The sequence below is a fragment of the Suncus etruscus genome, chromosome 8 (genome assembly GCF_024139225.1).
Source record: "Suncus etruscus isolate mSunEtr1 chromosome 8, mSunEtr1.pri.cur, whole genome shotgun sequence".
Classification (NCBI taxonomy): domain Eukaryota; kingdom Metazoa; phylum Chordata; class Mammalia; order Eulipotyphla; family Soricidae; genus Suncus; species Suncus etruscus.
In genome coordinates, this window is record NC_064855.1 from 27,882,675 (window position 1) to 27,900,210 (window position 17,536).

The 17,536-nt window shown below is 39.7% G+C and overlaps 1 non-coding gene across 1 annotated transcript; it reads left to right on the plus strand.

Moving 5' to 3' along the window:
- The first annotated feature begins 12,973 nt into the window (after nucleotides 1-12,973).
- LOC126016653 (small nucleolar RNA SNORA51) lies at nucleotides 12,974-13,105 on the plus strand. Its single transcript, XR_007498438.1, has one exon. It is a non-coding gene; the product is annotated as a small nucleolar RNA SNORA51 (small nucleolar RNA).
- The last annotated feature ends 4,431 nt before the right edge of the window (nucleotides 13,106-17,536 follow it).

Sequence of the window (17,536 nt, forward strand, 5' to 3'; positions counted from 1 at the left end):
ACAGGTGTGTGGCCCTATGTCAACCTTTTAAGCATTCAGCTATATTTTGCTAGCCCTGCATCTTATCTCCTGTTAGCCATCTTCCCTTTGGGCTCCATGCGGCCCAAAGATCCAAAAGCCAGAAAGCCAAGCCGGGCCAAGAGAGAAATGGCAAAAGGGCCCGAATCCCCTGGCTCAGAGGTTTATCTATCCTTTTCCAGACCCCTCCCAGAAATGGGAGGTCTTGCAGGTAGTTACACCTATTATCCGGTTCCCAAAACTCCTCCCAGATATGGGCGGGTCTTGGGGTACACCACATTACTGGAGCTCAGGTGATAATAGTAGACAGCAAAACCATAAGTATCAATAGTGGTGCTGGAGAGAGAGCACAGCAGTAGGCCGTTTGCCTTGCAAGCGGCAGACCCAGGACCAATGGTGGTTTGAATCCCGGCATCCCATATGATCCCTGTGCCTGCCAAGGGCTATTTCTGAGCATAGAGCCAGGAATAACCCCTGAGCACTGCCGAGTGTGACCCAAAAACCAAAAATAAAAAAAAAAGATTTTAAGCATAAAAAATGACAATATAAAACACCTTTATCAATTATGTGCAATAATCAGTTTCTCTTGTCTGAAAATATAAAGTTAATAAAATGGCTTTTAGATATTTTAGAGATGAGGTTTGGAGGCTTCTGGGGATAGTACCTGGCCTCCACATTCAAAGCATGCACTCCAGCCCTTTGATCTATTTCTCTGATCCTTAAAATAAAGTTTCAAGGACAATAATATTCCCAATGGGAAATGCTCTTGATGCAGGACCCCTGAGTGGGTCCCCTGTTCTGTGCCTGCTTCATTGTGCAGTTCTGGGTCTGTGCTCCCTCCCCACCCCAGACATTCCAGAGTAAATGGTGGGGCCCAGGGTGAGTCAGTACAACCCCTGGTGTGCAAACTATGCAGGCCACCTTTGCCTTGGCAGCAGCAGTTTCAGGAGAGATAAGGAAAGGGGAAGAAAGTGTGTGAAATGGGGACATTGGAGAGAAAGCTGGAAGGTGGGCTAAGAACACAGAGGAAGAGATGGTAAGTCCTTCTGTGCCATCTAAGCTGCCATTGCCTGAAAACTGTGGCCAGGAGGGCATTTGAAGTGAATCAGGAGTTAGGCCTGACTATCAGCTTCAAAACTATCCCTCTCCAGTCAACAGGAGCCACTACACAGCAGATAAGGGCAAGGCTGCTCAGCCTTGGAGAGAACCAGTGAAACCTCATTAACATGCTAATCACCCTTCCCTTTCCCAATCTTCAGTGTTGCTTATCTTTTAGATTCATCAAAGTTAACTTGGCCTCAATAAAGCAAGATAGAGGTTTTACTCATATTCAGTATCTGTTTCTGTTTCTCTGTCTCTGTCTCTGTCTTTCTCTCTGTCTCTGTCTCTCTCTCCCCACACAAAAACAACGCATATATCCATACCCTTTGGGGCCTTTGCTTGAGAAACCTTGTTCTTGTGTTATAAGCCAAGTTATAGTTTATAGCACTTTAGAATCATAATAAGCACCCCCAGTGCTGGTCTAAGAATGACACTGCCTCCAGCTTGGCTCCATTTGGGAAAGGTGAATGGGCCCAAACCTGCAGAAGCCCCCAACTAGGGAATTACCCACCCCAAACAAAGGCTCCTAGTAAGCAGAACCTACAGGTGATATGCACAAATTGAAGGCAGTAGAAGACCCTCACAGCAGAAAGCCTTCCATTGACAAGAAAAGGAGAAAAGGAGCAGGGAAGAAAGGGGCTACCTGTAGAAGTGAGAGGCCGTGGATGGGGCTCTTGCCTGGCACAAGTGTAACCCAGGTTTCATCCTCAGCATTCCATGTGATCCCCCTTAGTTTTTCAGGAGTGATCCCTAAGTGCACAGTCCAGACTAAGCATTGAGTATCACCAGGTGTGGCCCCATAAAACAAAACAAAAAATGGAAGTTATTGTGGGTGAGAGGCTGTGGAACAACGTGGTTGGAGGGGTGTCTTGTTAGTGCTTAAGCCATGACAGTTCTATTGACTGCCATAAACCCCACCCGAGTCTCCCTGGAATGCTCTGAAGGTCATCATGAGACACAGATTCACAGGAAAATAAAAAAATGTGGGGTCATGGAGATAGTACAGTACAAAGGGTACTTGCCTTGCATATAGCCAAACTGGGTTAACAACCTGGGCTGGATTCTTGGGGCATATCCCCTAAGTCCTGACAGGAATGATTTCTGAGAATAGAACCAGAAGTAAGCCTGGGCACTATAGGATATGTCCAGGAAGAAAGAAGGAAGGAAGGAAGGAAGGAAGGAAGGAAGGAAGGAAGGAAGGAAGGAATGAAGGAAGGAAGGAGAAAGGAAGGAAAGGAAAGGAAAGGGAAGGGAAGGGAAAGGGAAGGGAAAAGGGAAAGAAAAGGAAAGAAAGAAAAGGAAAGGAAAAGGAAGGAAGAAACAAAGGAAGGAAGGAAGAAAAGAAGGAAGGAAGGAAGGAAGGGTCAGCAAGGTGGCGCTAGAGGTAAGGTGTCTGCCTTGCAAGCGCTAGCCAAGGCAGGACCATGGTTCGATCTCCCAGCGTCCCATATGGTCCCCCCAAGTCAGGGGCAATTTTTGAGCACTTAGCCAGAAGTAACCCCTGAGCATCAAATGAGTGTGGCCCGAAAAACCAGAAAGAAAGAAAGAAAGAAAGCAAAGAAAGAAGAAAAGAAAGAAAGAAAGAAAGAGAAAGAAAGAAAGAAAGAAAGAATAGAAAGAAAAAGAAGAGAAAAGAAAGAAAAGAAAGAAAGAAAGAAAGAAAGAAAGAAGAAAGAAGAAGAAAGAAAGAAAGAAAGAGAGAAAGAAAGAAAGAAAGAAAGAAAGAAAGAAAGAAAGAAAGAAAGAAAGAAAGAAAAAGAAAGAAAGAAAGAAAAGAAAGAAGAAGAAAGAAAGAAAGAAAGAAAGAAAGAAAGAAAGAAAGAAAGAAAGAAAGAAAGAAAGAAAGAAAGAAGGAAGGAAGGAAGGAAGGAAGGAAGGAAGGAAGGAAGGAAGGAAGAGAAAGAAGGAAGAGAAAGAAGGAAGGAAGAGAAAGAAGCTAAGATGAAGGGCAAGCTGAGGTCAGCATGCTTAAATAGGTTTAAGATATTAAGCCACACATGTTGGCCAGGGCTGAATAAAGATGATATCTTCTGAAGAAGCCTGCCTGTGAGTTTTCTCCCCGACTCTACCCTGAAAGCTGCAGACCCGCTGGCTGAAGGATTGGAGACACATGTCCTGGGCTGAAGGAGAAAGACATCTCACCCTCCATCACCATCCACCACCCTCCAAACCCATCCAAAGGGCTGGTATGCAACATATCCCTAGGAGTGGTGTAGCTGGATCATATGAGAACTCAACTTTCAGCTTTTGGAAACATCTCCATATCACTTTCCATAAAGGTTGGATAGACGGCATCCCCACCAGCAGTGAATAAGAGTTCCTTTCTCTACACATCCCTGCCAGCACTGCTTGTTCTATTTCATTGTGATGTGCGCCAATCTCTTTGTTGTGAGATGGTACCATATAGTTGTTTTGATTTGCATCTCCCTGATGATTAGTGATGTGGAGCATTTTTCATGTCTTTTGGCCACTTGTATTTCTTTTTTGTCAAAGTGTTAATTTCTTCTCCCCATTTTTTGATGGTGTTAGATTATTTTTTTCTTGTAAAGTTCTGTCAGTGTCTTGTATATTTTGGATATTAGCCGCTTATCTGATGGCTATAGGGTGAATAGTTTCTCCCACTCAGTGGGTGACTCTTGTATTCTGGGCACTATTTCTTTTGAGGTGCAGAAGCTTCTCAGCTTAATATAGTTCAATCTGTTTATTTCTGCTTTTACTTGTTTAGAGAGTGCTGTTTCCTCCTTAAAGATGCTTTTAGTCTCAATGTCATGGAGTGGTTTACCTACATGTTGTTCTATATACTTTTTAGTTTCAGGTCTGATATCTAGGTTTTAATCCATTTGGATTTTTACTTTTGTACATGGTGTTAGCTGGGAGTCTAGGTTCGCTTTTTTGCAAGTAGCTAACCAGTTGTGCCAATACCACTTAATGAAGAGGCTTTCCTTGTTCCATTTAGGATTTCTTGCTCCTTTATCAGAAATTAGGTGACGGTATGTCTGGGGAACATTCTCTGAGTACTCAAGCCTATTTTACTGATCTGAGGGTTTGTCTTTATTCCAATATCATGCTGTTTTGATAACTATTGTTTTGTAATACAGTTTAAAGTCTGAGAAAGTAATGCCTCCTATATTCCTTTTCCCAAGTATTGCTTTAGCTATTCGTGGGTGTTTATTGTTCCAAATGAATTTCAGAAGTGTTTGATCCACTTCTTCGAAAAATGTCATGGGTATCTTTAGAGGGATCACATTAAATCTGTACAATGTTTTGGGGGTGTATTACCATTTCAATGATGTTAATTCTACCAATCCAAGAGCAGGATATGGATTTCCATTTCTGCACATCTTCTCTTATTTCTTGTATCAGGGTTTTATAGTTTTATTTGTATAGGTCCTTCACATCTTTAGTCAAGTTGACTCCAAGGTATTTGACTTTGTGTGACACTAATGTGAATGGGGTGTTTTCTTAATGTTCATCTCTTCCCTATTATTATTGGTGTATAAAAGGGACATTGATTTCTGTGTGTTGATTTTATAGCCTGCCACATTGCTATATAAATCTATTGTTTCTAGAAGCTTTTTGGTAGAGTCTTTAGAGTTTTCTAAGTAGAGTATCATGTCATCTGCAAACAGTGAGAGCTTGACTTCTTCCTTTCCTATCTGGATTCCCTTGATTCCCTTGAATTCTTGCCCAATTGCTATAGCAAATACTTTCAGTACTGTGTTGAATAGGAGTGGTGAGAGAGGACAGCCTTGTCTTATACCAGAATTTAGAGAAAAAGGCTTTCAGTTTTTTTTAGTTTGAGGATAATATTTGCGATTGGCTTGTGGTAGATGGCCTTGACTAGATTGAGAAAGGTTCCTTTCATTCCCATCTTAAGAGTTTTTTTTATCATGAATGGGTCTGGACCTTATCAAATGCTTCCTCTGTGTCTATTGATATGATCATGTGATTTTTATTTTTTTTATTTTTGGTTTTTGGGCCACACCCAGTGATGCTCAGGAGTTACTCCTGGCTGTCTGCTCAGAAACAGCTCCTGGCAGGCATGGGGGACCATATGGGACACCGGGATTCGAACCAACCACCTTAGGTCCTGGATCAGCTGTTTGCAAGGCAAACGCCGCTGTGCTATCTCTCCGGACTCGATTTTTATTTTTCTTGTTGATGTTGTGTATTATGTTGATGGATTTACAAATGTTAAACCATCTTTGCATTCGTGGGATGAAACCTACTTGATTATAGTGAATGATCTTCTTGATAAGGCATTAATTCGAATTCTAATGGCCAGAATTTTATTGAGGATCTTTGCAACTGTGTTATCAGGAATACTGGTCTGTAGCTTTCTTTTTTTGGCAGTATCTTTGTCTTGTTTTGGTATCAAGGTGATATTGGCTTCATAGAGCTGTTTGAAAATGTTCTCGTTTTTTTCAATATCACGAAAGAGTCTGGCCAGGTTTGGTAGTATTCCTCTTGAAAGGTTTGAAAGAATTCATTAGTGAATTCTGGGCCTGGACTTTTATTTTTGGGCAGATATTTGATTACCATTTTAATTTCCTCAATAGTGATGAGGTGTTTAGATATGCTACATTCTCCTTGTTCAACCGTGGAAAATTATAAGAGTCCAAGAATTTATTCATTTCTTCCAGGTTCTTATGGTTTCATGGCATAAAGCTTATCTAAGTAATCTCTGATTATCCTTTGAATCTCTGCAATATCTGTAGTGATCTCCCCCTTTTCATTTTTAACACAGGTTATTAAGTTTCTCCTTTCTTTGTGAGTTTTGCCAATGGTCTATCAATCTTGTTTATTTTTTCAAAGAACCAACTTCTGCTTTCATTGATTTTTAGGATTGTTTTTTGGGTTCCCACTTCATTGATTTCTGCTCTAAGCTTTGTTATTTTCTTCTCTCTCCCTATTTTTGGTTCTTTTTGTTGATCATTTTCTAATTCTACAAGCTGTATTATTAAGCTATTCAGGTATGCCCCTTCTTCCTTCCTGATGTGTACTTGCAAAGCTATAAATTTTCCTCTCAGTACTGCTTTTGCTGTGTCCCATACATTCTGATAATTTGTGACTTCATTGTCATTTGTTTTCAGGAAAGTTTTGATTTCCTCTTTGATTTCATCTCAGACCCACTGGTTGTTCAGTAGCAGGCTGTTTAATTTCCAGTTGTTAACATTCTTCTTCTGTGTCCCCTTTGTAGTTCACATCTAATTTTATTTTATATTTTTAATTTTTTTATTTTGAATTATGAGGACAAAAGATGCAAAGAAAGAGGACAAGGTAAAGTTACAGTGGAAGGACAATCAGCCATAACATAATTCTCAGAAGAAATCCCCTTGCTGATATCTTAACTTTGAACTTCCAGCCAAAGAACGTTAAGATAAATAAAACAGAATCCATGTACAATTACTTTGTCCCTCAAGTCCCCAGATTGTAGCACATTATAATATTTCTTAACAGCACACAAGGCAAACTAAAGCCATAAAACTTATGTAACTCCTTAAACATTAGAGGCATAGTATTTTTTACATTTCCATGTACATGCATATTAGCTTAAGTTAACCTCAAATTTTAAGTGGGTGCATTTTAAGGATTAGAGTCAAAGGAGCACAGTAAAAACGGTGTTAGAGTGGCAATTGTTGTTTGCATAGGCCCATCAAAATATGAGAGGCATGGAAAGGAATAACCTTGGCCTAAATACAAAGAGATCCTACCCCTGAAGTTTCCTGGCATAAGACCAACTCTAGGCTTCAGGCAAGTTATTGTCCAATCCAAGACATTGTCCGTAGTGCCAACACACTTTTCATACAGTCTCTGTTGTTGGTATCATGTTTCTGTATTAAAGATTCTGAAATCTGCATATCCTACATTGAAGTCATGATGTGGAGTGTCTTCTCGTTTCACCTCACCATGAAAGGGCAATGCAGGAAGCCCTGTCCAGTAAGCAGGTCATTGTTTTTGTTAAGTCTTCTTAGTGTTAAGGGAAGTCTTTTTTGAGTAGATCGATGTCAGAGCAGCTATAGGGTCTTCCCTGGTAGAGGAATGCCTCCAGGTGATCACATCTAATTTTAAAGCTTTATGGTCAGCAAAGGTAGCCTGTAAAATTTCTATCTTTTTTATTTTATGAAGATACGTTTTATGTATCAGCATGTGGTCTATCCTGGAGAATGACCCATGTGCACTGGAGAATAATGTGTATCCAGGTTCCTGGGTATGGAGTGTCATATATATATATATATATATATATATATATATATATATATATATATATATATATACACATATACTAGGCCTCCTTCTTCCATTTCTCTTCTCAGGTCTAGTATATTTTTGTTGGGTTTCAATCTGGTTGACCTATCAAGTGTTGACAGGTCTGTGATGAGTTCTTCCACAATTATTGTATTATTGATGTCCTCTTTAAAATTTGTCAATAGTTGTATTAGATATCTTGCTGGTCTCTCACTAATATGTATATATTTAGTATTGAGATATCTTCCTGTTGCACATATCCAGGTGGTTGGCAATTTTGGGGTCATCAGAGTTGCCATTCTTATTCTCCATGCATGCAGTTGTCCTTATTGTCACCCTTGAACTGTGATTCTTCGTATTGTGATGGGGTTTATATTATATAATAAATGCAGGGCCAAGGAGCAAGGCAGAACAGCTGCGCTTTAATTTTTTCCCTATGATCTTTTTGGATTGACACTGGGATCAGGAAGTAGCTCCAGGTGTGGCTTTTAAAAAAGTCTGCTGTAACCAAGGCCAGGTAGGAGTTAACCAGCGTTGTTGTGGGCTGAGCCACTTCCTACCTGCAGTCAGAATCTGGAGAGCTGAGTTCCCTGTGCTCTTCTTGGGTTGACACTGGGATAATGAAGTAGCTCCAGGTGTGGCTTTTAAAAGAATCTGCTAAGCCAAAGCCAGGTAGGAGTTAACCAGCATTGTTGTGGGCCGAGACACTCCTACCTGCAATCAGAAATCTGGAGAGCTGAGTTCCCTGTGCTATTCTTGGATTGACCTTGGGATAGGAATAGTTCCAGTTGTGGCTTTTAAAAAAGTTTGCTGTAGCCAAGGCCAGGTAGGGGTTAAAGCGTTCTTGTGGTCTTAGCCACTCCTACCTGCAGTCAGAATCTGGAGAGTTGAGTTTTCTGTGCTCTTCTTGGATTGACCTTGGAGCAGAAATATTTCCAGGTGTGGCCTTTAAGTCTTTTTCTTTTTTCTTTCCTTCCTTCCTTCCTTCCTTCCTTCCTTCCTTCCTTCCTTCCTTCCTTCCTTCCTTCCTTCCTTCCTTCCTTTCTTCTCCCTTCCTCCCTCCCTCCCTCCTTCTCTTTCTTTCTTTCTTTCTTTCTTCTTTCTTTCTTTCCTTTCTTTCTTCTTTCTCTTTCTTTCTTCTTTCTTTTCTTTTATTATTTCTTTTCTTTCTTTTTTCTTTCGCCATTTGTATTTCTTTTTTTGTTAAAGTGTTTGTTCATTTCTTCTCCCCATTTTTTGATGGGATTAGATGTTTTTTTCTTGTAAAGTTCTGTCAGTGCCTTGTATATTTTGGATATTAACCCCTTATCTGATGGGTATTGGGTGAATAGTTTCTCTCACTCAGTGGGTGGCTCTTGTATTCTGGGCACTATTTCCTTTCAGGTGCAGAAGCTTCTCAGCTTAATATAGTCCCATTTATTTATTTCTGCTTCCACCTGTTTGGAGAGTATGGTTTCCTCTTTAAAGATACCTTTAGTCTTGGGCCCAGAGAGATAGCACAGTGGTGTTTGCCTTACAAGCAGCCAATCCAGGACCTAAGGTTGTTGGTTCAAATCCCCCGTGCCTGCCAGGAGCTATTTCTGAGCAGACAACAAGGAGTAACCCCTGAGCACCACTAGGTATGCCCCCCCTCAAAAAAAAGGATACCTTTAGTCTCTTGGGGCCGGAGAGATAGCATGGAGGTAAGGCATTTATTTGCCTTTCAAGCAGAAGGACGGTGGTTCGAGTCCCAGTATCCAATATGGTTTCCTGTGCCTGCTAGGGGTGACTTCTGAGCATAGAGCCAGGAGTAATTCCTGAGCGCAGCCGGATGTGATCCCCCCCCCCAAAAAAAAAGATACCTTTAGTCTCAACGTCATGGAGTGTTTGACCTACGTGTTATTCTTTATGGTTTCAGGTCTGATATCTAGATCTTTAATCCATTTGGATTTTACCTTTGTACATGATGTTAACTGGAGGTCTAAATTCGCTTTTTTACAAGTGGCTAGCCAGTTATGCCAACACCACTTATTGAAGAGGCCTTCACTGTTCCATTCAGGATTTCTTGCACCTTTATCAAAAATTAGGTGACAGTATATCTGGAGAACATTCTCTGAGTACTCAAGCCTGTTCCACTGATCTGAGGGTCTGTTCTTATTCCATTACCATGCTGTTTTAATAACTATTGCTTTGTAATACAGTTTAAAGTTAGGGTAAGTAATACCTCCATATTACTTTTCCCAAGTATTGCTTTAGCTATTCGTGGGTGTTTATTATTCCAAATGAATTTCAGAAGTGTTTTATCCACTTCTTTGAAAAATGTCATGGGTATCTTTAGAGGAATCGCATTAAATCTGTACAAAGCTTTGAAGAGTATTGTCATTTTAATGATATTAATCCTGCCAATCCAAGAGCAGGGTATGGATTTCCATTTCCGTGTGTCTTCTCTTATTTCTTGTAGCAGAGTTTTATAATTTTTATTGTATAGGTTCTTCACATCCTTAGTCAAGTAGACTCCAATGTATTTGAGTTTATGTGAGACTAATGTAAATGGGGTTTTCTTAATATCAATTTCTTCCCTATCATTATTGGTGTATAAAAAGGCCATTGATTTCTGTGTGTTAATTTTATAGCCTGCTACGTAGCTATATGCATCTATTGTTTCTAAAAGTTTTTTGATAGAATCTTTAGGGTTTTCTAAGTCATCTGCATGTCATCTGCGAACAGTGAGAGCTTGACTTCTTCCTTTCCTATCTGGATTCCCTTGATATCTTTTTCTTGCTTAATTGCTATAGCAAGAACTTCCAGTAATATGTTAAATAGGAGTGGTGAGAGGGTGCAATCTTGTCTTGTACCGGAGTTTAGAGGGAAGGCTTTCGGTTTCTCTCCATTGAGCATAATATTTGCCATTGGCTTGTGATAAATGGTCTTGACTAGATTGAGAAAGGTTTCTTTCATTTCCATCTTGCTGAGAATTTTTATCAAGAATGGGTGTTGAACCTTATCAAATGCTTTCTCTGCATCTATTGATATGATTATGTGATTTTTATTTTTCTTCTTGTTTATATTGTGTATTATGTTGATGGATTTACGAATGTTAAACCATCCTTGAATTCCTGGGATAAAACCCACTTGATCATAGTGAATGATCTTCTTGATAAGGCATTAAATTCTATTTGCCAGAATTTTGTTGAGGATCTTTGCATCTGTATTCATCAAGGATATTGGTCTGTAATTTTCTTTTTTGGCTGTATCTCTCTGCCTGGTTTTGGTATCAAGGTGATATTGGCTTCATAGAAGCTGTTTGGAAATGTTCCCATTTTTTTAATTTCATGAAAGAGCCTAGCCAGGATTGATAGTAGTTCCTCTTGAAAAGTTTGGAAGAGTTCATAAGTGAATCCATCTGGACCTGGGCTTTTCTTTTTGGGGAGACATTTGATTACCATTTTAATTTCCTCAATAGTGATGGAGGTGTTTAGATATGCTACATCCTCCTTGTTCAACAGTGGAAGATTATAAGAATTCAAAAATTTATCCATTTCTTCCAGGTTCTCATGTTTCATGGCATAAAGTTTCTCGAAGTAATCTCTGATTACCCTTTGAATATCTGCAATATCTGTAGTGATCTCCCCCTTTTCACTTCTAATACAGGTTATCAAGTTTTTCTCTCTCTCTTTCTTTGTGAGTTTTGCCAATGGTCTATTGATCTTATTTATTTTTTCAAAGAACCAACTTCTGCTTTCATTGATCTTTAGGATTGTTTTTTGGATTTCCACTTCATTGATTTCTGCTCTAAGCTTTGTTATTTCCTTCTGTCTCCCTATTTTTTGGTTCCTTTTGTTGATCATTTTCTAATTTTATGAGCTGCGTCATTAGACTATTCAGGTATGCCCCTTCTTCCTTCCTGATGTGTGCTTGCAAAGCTACAAATTTTCCTCTCAGTACTGCCTTTGCTGTGTCCCATACATTCTGATAATTTGTGTCTTCATTGTCATTTGTTTCCAGGAAAGTTTTAATTTCCTCTTTGATTTCATCACGGGCCCACTGGTTGTTCAGTAGCAGGTTATTTAGTTTCCAGTTGTTAAAGTTTTTCTTCTGTGTGGCTTTGTAATTCACATCCAATTTCAGAGCTTTATGATCAGCAAAGATGGCCTGAAATTTTTCTATCCTCTTAATTTTATGGACATAATGTTTTATGTACCAGCATGTGGTCTATCCTGGAGAATGAGCCATGTCCACTGGAGAATAATGTGTATCCAGGCTTCTGAGGATAGAGTGTCCTATACATACATACATATATACATATATATACTAGGCCTCTTTCTTCCATTCTCTTCTCAGGTCTAATATATTTTTGTTGGGTTTCGGTCTGGTTGACCTATCAAGTGTTGAAAGGGCCATGTTGAGATCTCCCATAATTATTGTGTTATTACTAATGTCCTCTCAAATTTTCAATAGTTGTATTAGATATCTTGCTGGTCTCTCATTAAATGCATATATATTTAATATTGTGATTTAATATTTAATATTGTAGTGTCCATCTTTATCCCTTACAACTTTTCTGAGTCTAAAGAAATACAAATGGCTAAAAGGCACATGAAATAAAGCTCCACATCACTAATCATCAGGGAGATGCAAATCAAAACAATTATGAGGTACCATCTCACGCCACAGAGATTGGCACACATCAGGAAAAATTAGAACAAGCAGTGCTGGCGGGGATATGGAGAGAAAGGAACTCTTTTTTTACTGCTGGTGGGAATTCTGTTTGGTCCAACCTTTGTGGAAATTGATATGGAGATTTCTCCAAAAGTTGAAAGTTGAGCTCCCATATGATCCAGCTATACCACTCCTATGGATATATCCTAGGAGCACAAAAATACAATACAAAAATCTCTTTCTCACACCTATATTCATAGCAGCGTTATTTACAATAGCCAGACTCTGGAAACAGCCTAGATGCCCCTCAATAGATGAATGGTTAAAGAAACTCTGGTACATATACACAATGGAATATTATGCAGCCATCAGAAGAGATGAAGTCATGAAATTTTTCTATACATGGATGTATATGGAATCTATTATGCTGAGTGAAATAAGTCAGAGGGAGAGAGAAAAACACAGAATGGTCTCCCTCATCTATGGGTTTTGAGAAAAATGAAAAACATTGATATAATGATTCTTAGAAACAAAATAGAGGAGGACTGGAGGTCCAGCTCCCACAGGGATCGTTTAGTGCAGTCACAGAAATAATTACACTGAGAACTATCATAACAAAATCTGACTGCCTTGCCTGCGCTAGCCTTGGACGGACCGCGGTTTGATCCCCCGGTGTCCCATATGGTCCCCCAAGCCAGGAGCAACTTCTGAGCACATAACCAGGAGTAACCCCTGAGCGTTACAGGGTGTGGCCCAAAAACAAAAAAAAAAAAAAAAAGAAAACAAAATCTGACTGAATGAGGGAAGTAGAAAGCCTGTCTAGAGTACAGGCCGGTATGGGGTGGGGAGGAAGGACACTTGGGATATTGGTGATGGGAATGTTGCACTGGTGAAGGATTTTATATGTGTATATCTATATACACATATATTAATGTATTAAAAATTAAAAAAAGAAAAGAAAAGAAAAGGCCTCCCAATTCTTAGCACAGGCTGTGTTCTTTACACCGACTGTATAGAAAGAGAAGGACAGTAAATGCACACCATATACACCTCAACACAGGCCCTTTGCCTGGTCTGTATTGTGAATTGGGGGACAAAAAAAAAAAAAGAGTCGGGGCCGGAGAGATAGCATGGAGGTAAGGCGTTTGCCTTTCATGCAGAAGGTCATCAGTTCGAATCCTGGTGTCCCATATGGTCCCCCATGCCTGCCAAGAGCAATTTCTGACCATGGAGCCAGGAGTAACCCCTGAGCACTGCCGGGTGTGACCCAAAAACCACAAAAAAAAAAAAAGAGTCTACTGTAGCCAAGGCCAGGTAGAGGTTAACCAACATTGTTGTGGGCTGAGACACTCCTACCTGCAAACAGAATCTGGAGAGCTAAGTTCTCTGTGCTCTTCTTGGATTGAAGTGGGATCCGGCACCTGCATTCTTATATGCTCATTGCTGCACTACTCACAATAGCCAGAATCTGTGAACAGCCCAAGTGCCCAAGAACAGCTGAGTGGAATACAGTGGAATCCTATGCAGCTATCAGGAAAATGAAGTAATAAAATTTGCTTATACATAGGTGTTTATGGAGAGTATTATGCTGAGTGAAATGAATCAGAGGGAGAGGAATAGATATAAAATGATTGCACTCAATTGCGAAAATTGTGAATATTTTTTAAACATAGTATAGTAATAATACCCCAAAACAGTAGAGGCAAAGACCAGGAGAACCAGTCCATTGTGGGAAGCATGGCACAAAGAACAGGGGAGTGCAGTTAGGGCAGAAAGGGGACCGCTATGGAAATGCTAGTTAGAACTGATCACATTGGACAAGAACTGAGTGCTGGAAGAAAAAAAAAGTGATGTGCATGATTCCCCTTCAGTAACAATATTGCAAATACAGTGCCTAAAGAAAAATAAAATGGAAAAAAACATAGAGATAGAGAGAGGAAAGGAGAAAAATATATGCCATAAAGGCAATGAGTGAGGGGGAAGCATGGAGGAAGAGTAGGAGAGAAATTGGGGACATTGGTGTGGGGGGGAAGGAGAGTTAAAAAAGAAAAAGAAATTGGTGAAGGGAAATGTGTACTGGTGTGGAATGGATGTTGAACACGGTATGACTGAAACTCAACCATGAACAACTTTGTGACGATGTATCTCACAGTGATTCAATTAAAATTTTATTTTAAAGGGGCTGGAGCAATAGCAGAATGGGTAGTGTTTTTGCCTTGCATGAGGCTGACCCAGAACAGATCTGAGTTCGATCCACAACATCCCATGTGGTCCCTCAGCCTGCATGGGCAATGTCTGAGTGCAGAGCTAGGAGTAACCCTTGAGTACTGCCTGGTATGACAAAAAAAAATTTAGAAATATTTTGAACTGGGGCCAGAGCAGTGACACAAGGTGTATTTTGCTTTACATGCACTAACCTAGGACAGACAGTGGTTCAATCCCCTCATGTCCCATATGGTCTCCCAAGCCAGGAGCAATTTCTGAGCATAGCCAGGAGTAACCCCTGAGCGTCACCGGGTGTGGCCCCAAAACAAACAAACAAACATAAAAAAAAAAAAAAACAAAAAATAGTATGTTATACTAAATACATTCTCTAGCAAGGAGTTAAAAGAAAAAAAGGCACAAATCATTTTTTCCACATATTTTTTTTACCGATTGATTGATTTTTTTTTGACGTCTTTATTTTGGTGTAGAGATTGAAGTTGATGGCTCCAATATTATTGTATTTTATTTTATCTTATCTTTCGCTTTCTTTTTGCACTCTGGCATGATTTGATTTCAGAACTGAGACTATTGTGTGGTGCTTGTCTTTATTGCTGTAGTGCTCACTGGATATTTAATTTGATATTTCTTTCTGTATTGTTGTGGTGTTTCAATTACCTTTTTATGTCCTCTCTCAAACTGAAGTTGAAAGCCTCTAGAAGGACTCTGCCCATTTTCAGTGTATTTGACTTCTTTTTTTTCTTTTTTTTATACCCCAATCTATTGCTTTTCTTTCCTTCAAACAATACCACATAACTCAATTTATCTTGCTCCGCCTTTTAAATAGAGTGGGAAACAAGGGAGGGTACCAGGACCAAACAGATATATGATCACTAATAGTAAGCTAGACCAAGAGGGGACCACCTACTCTAGCAGCCCGGGGTGTGATGGTGGGGTATATGGATTGCAGAAAGGGAACAGGGATGGGGAGAGGACAACTTTGGTGATGGGTATTCCCCTGATTCAATGTTAATATGTACCTAAAATACAATTGTGAAAGATATGTAAGCTATTATGATCAAAATAAAAATTTAAAAAAAAATTCTAACATGGAGTTAGAAATCACTAACCTACATAGCAAAACTTAAAATCTCTAAAAGAAGACTAAGAGGAGTCAGGGAGCTCAAAGTGTTGGCACGCAGGTTCTGTGTGCCTGAGGCCTGGGTTTCATCCCTGGTATAACCTGGTCCTGAAATGCCAGAGTAAAACCCCAAGCCCAGAAATGGAAGTATCCCTTAAGAACCTCTGAATGTGGCAAACACCCTCCAAGAGTTAAAAGTGATTGTCAAACCCTTGAAAAGCAAGAAACCAATAATAAAAGAAAACCTTGAAAATCCACACTTCAAAGTTTCAGAATATACTACCAAACTACAATTATCAAAGCCAGATAATAGAAACAAAGATAGTCTAGTTCTCTGTTGATCTTTCCTCTCTATGCTCTCCTTTTCCCACCCTGCCTCCCATTTATGTGGTTTTTACTATGGCCACTTTGCAATATTTTGAGAACTCCCAGGGGGTATGGTGGCTTTAGAATATGGAAATCACTACTATAAATCTTTTGGGGTAGAATAGAGACCCCAGAAATTAACCTTCTCAAGTGATTTCAGATAAGTCTGACAACACCTTTCTGTGAGAGAAGACAGTGTTTTCAACAAATGGTGCAGGGAAATAGAGTTCTTCATACAAAATTTAATTTTACTCAATACCACATACAAAAAAACCCTCAAGGGGCTAAAGCAATAGTACAGTGAGTAAGGAGCTTGCCTAGCATGAGGCAACCTGAGTACAATCCCCAGCATCCCACATGGTCTCTCTCCTGAGCCAGGAGTAAGCCCTGAGCAGCACTAGGTGAGACCCCCCAGAAAACAAAAATTATAAAAAGAAAAAATTCAAATGGGACTGCAGGGACAGCACAGCTGTAAGGCATTTGCCTAACATGCAGCAACACAGGACTTATGGTGATTTGAATCCTGGCATCTCATATGGTCCCCCGAGCCTGCCAGGAATGGCTTCTTAGCACAGAGCCAGGAGTAACCCCTGAATGCTGCCAGGAGTGGCCCTCTTTCTCGCCAAAAAAAAAAAAGGACAAAAAAGAAAGAAAGAACTCAAATGAATAAATGATCTGAACTAAAGCTATAAAACGCTTAGAGGAAAATGTAGAAGAAAATCATTCCATTGAATTTGGCAATGATTTTTTAGATATCTATATACTCAGTATAAGCTGAGTTTTTGGCACAAATTTTGTTCTGAAAAATCTGAAGCTGGTTTATACTCGTGTCATACAGGTAATTTGTTTCACTGCATGCATGCTGAATCAAATGCACATAGTCTCCAGTCATCTTCTGCTGTCTGCTGGAGGGAGTGGCGCTGATTCAGCTCAGTCCACAACTCGGCTGAGCTGAAAAGGTAGACGGCTGAACTGAACTTTATGCCACTGAACTATTTAATTCACAATATTCTGTGCTTTGTATGAGACCGACAGCAGTGATGATATCTGCGAACTCAGTGATGATGACAATGTGTATGCTGATACCCTGGCATCAGAAGCACGTTTGGACATATAGATGAGGAGGAGGAGGGATCCAGTTTTGAAAGATTTTAACCTTTGTGATTTAGCTTGATTACCTGTTAAGCTACGGTTTTCTGCACTTTATTTAAAGTTTTAAAGTTATTGTTGCTAGTTTACAGGGCATTTTTAGCAGTAAATACTGAAAACCATTTAACCTACTGGATGCTCAATTATTGTAATTGTTTTGGGTATATATTTTTATTTTTGAAATTTACCAGTGACTGCTGCATTTCCCACCTTGGCTTATACTTGAGTCACTAAATTTTCCCAGTTTTTAGGGTAAAATTAGGGAGGGGTTGGCTTATATTCGGGTTGGCTTATACTCTAGTATATAGGTATGTTGTTGTTACATAAGCAACAAAAACAAAAACAGCAGACTGAGCTTTTTTTCAAAGTAAGATTTGATGCATCAAAGGACATAATTAACAAGTTAAAAAAAGACAACCACTAAAGCAAGAGAAATAGTACAAGAGGTAAGGTACTTGCCTTGCACACAATTGACCCAGGTTAAATCCATGGAACTGGGTCCCTCCTGGGTCGGCCTGCATGCAAGGCAAACGCTCTACAGCTCTGCTATCCCTCTGCCCATCCATCTATCATTCTTATCTGATGATCTAGCAGCTATCGGTCACACCCCGTGATGCATGGTGCTCAGGGCTTACTGCTGGAGCTAGAGGTAGTTATGGGGAGCTGGGATAG